This window comes from Nylanderia fulva, unplaced genomic scaffold (assembly GCF_048542155.1).
Source record: "Nylanderia fulva isolate GAGA-0341 unplaced genomic scaffold, ASM4854215v1 Scaffold1119, whole genome shotgun sequence".
Lineage (NCBI taxonomy): Eukaryota > Metazoa > Arthropoda > Insecta > Hymenoptera > Formicidae > Nylanderia > Nylanderia fulva.
Window position 1 is genome coordinate 17,373 of NW_028189323.1, and position 4,227 is coordinate 21,599.

Consider the following 4,227-nt stretch of genomic DNA (forward strand, 5'->3'; position numbering starts at 1 on the left):
ACATATACCATCAGGTTGAGTTTGAACGTTTTCAAATATTATATTATTTTTATTTATTTGTGGATAACGGCGATGAATGTAATTTTTTTCTTTAGCCTTCAATGTTTCGTATGTACAGCCAGATAGACTGTCGTACACTCGAAGCTTGGTGCCGTCAAAAGAAATACATCGCCAGTGATTACTGCAATTTCCTCCAATAATTTGTAAGCTTTTGTCGTTACAACTTGCTTCAATTATATGAGGATATTCCAAATATTGCACACTTGTGTCTCAAAACAAGAATTCTCTTTTATGACGCGCAAAAATTGGTCCAATAATTCGTCATTTATTTGACTATCTAAAGGTAATACATTTTCCTTTATTGAATCAAAAGGAGCAACCCAATTATCTAAAAATTCTTTTTGCTTTGCCATATCGCATTCTGTTAGTTCTGTATTTTTTGAGTAACTAACTACGATGCAATCATCTTGTTGTGCATTCAAAGCAGTTATAGTTGCTTCCATTGATAAAATATTTGATTCGATACATTTCTTTTTTTGGCAATATTTTTATCTTCTACATTACACTGTGGAAGACTCGTTCGTTTTCTTTTTTTAGCTACTTCTTGTTGAGCTTCTACTATATAGCTTGGATTTCTAATTGGCATATGTCGATTATGCCGACTGTCCAAGATTTCCGGAAGCATGTAATCGTAATAGAAACGTGTTAAAAAGGGCAGCATTTGATTACTCTAAAATACAGTGTCCCTATTAACACGTACTATTTTCAAGCTTTTTGGCGTCCACACAGCGAAAATACAATAATCTCGCTGCGTTATATTTAACTGGCCTTGAATAGAAAAATCGGTGATTTTGATTCATCTTATCTGGATTTTTCTTATCAAAGATGCCTTTCAAATGAGGCAATATTTTTATGGTTTCTTCCGCTGTTAAGTGCTCAGCAGATAAAGGACATTTTATTTCTACCAGACCATCTTCATCTATGAGTCCGTCTGGAGAAGCACCCAAACACGGATTTTTAATATCAATAAATAATCCGCAAATTTTTATCTCCTTTAATGTTACGGCCAAATCTTTTCTCGCAATTTTTTCCATTTCGCGACCATATTTCATAGCCGCAGTATCAATAGAGGGAGGAAATAAAATGTTTTGTACGGTTGCGGCGCAAGACGTTGTCGGTCTCATGCGACATACAATTCTAAAATTAGACGCCGTCAACAGTTCCTGTCTCAGTGAATGCCACAAATCTGAATCACTTTGCTCTATTGTATTACGTTCAATTTGTCTCCAATTTTTCCCATTTTCAAACAACTTTTCCAAATGATTTTGTCAAAGTTGTTCAAAAACCTCGGGTAGAAGATCAGGTTTTTGTGATTGCGGACCGTAATGACAATTTGTTCTTGACTTCCTTTTACATTTTTGCCGTTTATTCATTTTCCGAGATTCTTTAGTTTTTGCAACTTTAATTTGTCGTCGCTTTTCCAGAATCTCGACAGTAGGAGGAACATTTTTATCCATGCTTTTATGCATTTCCGTAAGACCTTGTTTCGAATTATATTGCAAAACTGCCCCCGCAACTCTAGCATTGTAAGAGCCTCGGTTACTAAAATTAATGCGCTTACCAGCAATTTCTTTGCAGATTATCGAATTGAACAACTCTACAGGATTGTTGGTGTATTTGTACAACAAACCGTCGGAATAAGCGCTTAAATATATGATAGCCTTCTTTACTCTTTGGTAAAGATCGTGTAACTTGAGAAACGGTACATAATTTTTTTTCGTTTCATTAAGGTCACATATACGACCGCGTCCCTTACATCGTTTATGTTCACCAAATATATGACTAGGAATGTTTAATATATCTTTTTGTAATTCTCTAGCTTTATCATGGTGAGGTTGCTCTTGTTTATTTCGTAAATCAATTGCTTCTATCACTTCTGTTCGTATATTCATAATATTGTTTTTTACAACATTTCGTAGCTGGACAAAACTGCGCTTTCTATGCATTTTTGGCTGAGTTGTTCCTGCTACAGCCTGCAGCTTTTTGCATAGATTGCGAAGCAAATGATTGGTGCATTCTATTTTTTTCACGGTCACCATTGGTTTCCGATATGGTCTGCTATCAATGATGGCCTGATAGACACTGCTATCGCCATCGGCAATAACTGTTCTAAAAATTAATCCATGCATTTCCAAACTACTTTTAAAGCCTTCTGCAATGGCATCGCTCTCCATTCTTGTGGAGCTTGCGTTACGATCAAAATTTTTATAGCATTTATGGTTTTTTGGTTCGATTCCGTTTCGTTCCGCTACATCGCATATCGTGCAATATTTATTGCGGATACCGACAAAAAAAACTTTTTTCGTGTGGTAACCAATTAAAGTACCAACGCCGGAAAGAGAATCGTAGACGTGGCCGTACGATCTTTTACTCCAACTACCATCAGCTATTACAGTTATGTACGGAATACCGTTTATAACATCGTTCCTTTCGAGAGCCAGTTGCTTTTCAGTTTGGCCAGCCATTTTCATATTTTCCATGGCTGTTTTCTCAAACTCGTCTACTAACATATCTCAATTTTGAATATAACTTTTATCGGACATACATTGAATATTCATAGCTGCACACAACTCTTCTAATTGGGCATAGCCAATACCCACTGTAATAGTTCCTACTGCAACAGCCATATCAATGCTTAATATTTTCGGATCTTTGGGTTCTGACCAGAATTCGGCTTCAGTATTGCACATTTGGCACTTGAAAGTAAAATGCGTCTTAAACTTTTCGGTTTTAGTTTTTATGAGTTTCCAATCTTGAAATTGGCACTCTATTCCTCTCATATGATTTTTGAATAATCTCTGGAGTTCTTTCCATACATGAGAAAAGTCGACAATGCGACGGCCTTCAGGCAAGCTTTCCTGGATACGATTTATATCCAGAGGGCCATTCTCGATAACAAAATAATTATCTTCATAAAGTTCGACATCTTCATTACAAATATCTGTTTCAGAAATTGAATCCAGGCATTGCACTTTCTGAGTACTAACTTTAGAATCTATTGTATCGGAATCCGATTCCAGCGATTTTTGAAAATCGATAGATTCATTGCTAGTATTCTTATATGTGCTATTCCTAGAGTCATTTTCCTCTTGGCCTTCGGTTTTAGTTTTTATGACTTTCCAATCTTTAAATTGGCACTCTATTCCTCTCATATGATTATCAAATGACCCCTGAAGTTCATTCCACATATGAGAAATGTCGACAATACGACGCCCTTGAGGCATGCTTTCCTGGATACGATTTATATCCAGAGGGCTATTCTCGATAACAAAATAATTATCTTCGCAAAGTTCGACATTTTCATTACACACATCTATTTCTGAAATTGACTCCACGCATTGCACTTTTTGAATACTAACTTTTGAATCCATCGTATCGGAGAACAATTCCACCAATTTTTGAAAATCGATGGATTCATTGCTAGTATTCTTATATGTGTTATTCCTAGAATCATTTTCCTCTTGGCCTTTGCTTTGAGTCGTTATCACCTTCCAATCTTTTAATTGGCACTCTATTTTTTTCATATAATTATTGAATGATCTCTGAAGTTCATTCAACATATAAGAAATATCGACAATGCGATTGCCTTCAGGTAAATCTTCTTGTATACAAGAATTGTCTGGAAGGGCTTCGTTGACAATAACAAGAGAATTGTTATCATCGCAATTGTCATCGACAATGCGACGGCCTTCAGGCAAGTTTTCTTGTATACAAGAATTGTCTGGAAGGGCTTCGTTATCAATAACAAGAAAATTGTTATCATCGCAATTGTCAACAATGCGACGGCCTTTAGACAAATTCACCTGTATATAGGAATGGTCTAGAAGGGCTGTTTTATCAATAATAAAAGAATTATTATCGCAATTGTCATTTTGATTATACATACCTTTATTTGACTCCAAGCATTGCATTACCTGGGTACTGATTTTTGAATCCATGTTGGGTGATCCCATTGCTTATCCAAAGTCGTACATGCATTCGTCGTCAGTACCCTTGGTCATCTTGGAGTTAGCTTCTTGGGCCTTCAATGTCTGTCTCCTGCAAAGAAAAATAGATTGTTACATTACAAAATTTTATGCCAAGAAATAAAATGCCACATGTAACACACATACTTCCTAACAATATATTTTACTATATATTTAAGAATAACTTTTTTAATATTTAAAA

General features: G+C 35.6%; 1 pseudogene; it reads right to left on the minus strand.

The window, feature by feature from the left end:
- Positions 1 to 233: 233 nt before the first annotated feature.
- On the minus strand, positions 234 to 4,013 carry LOC146724885 (uncharacterized; annotated as a pseudogene).
- Positions 4,014 to 4,227: the final 214 nt, after the last annotated feature.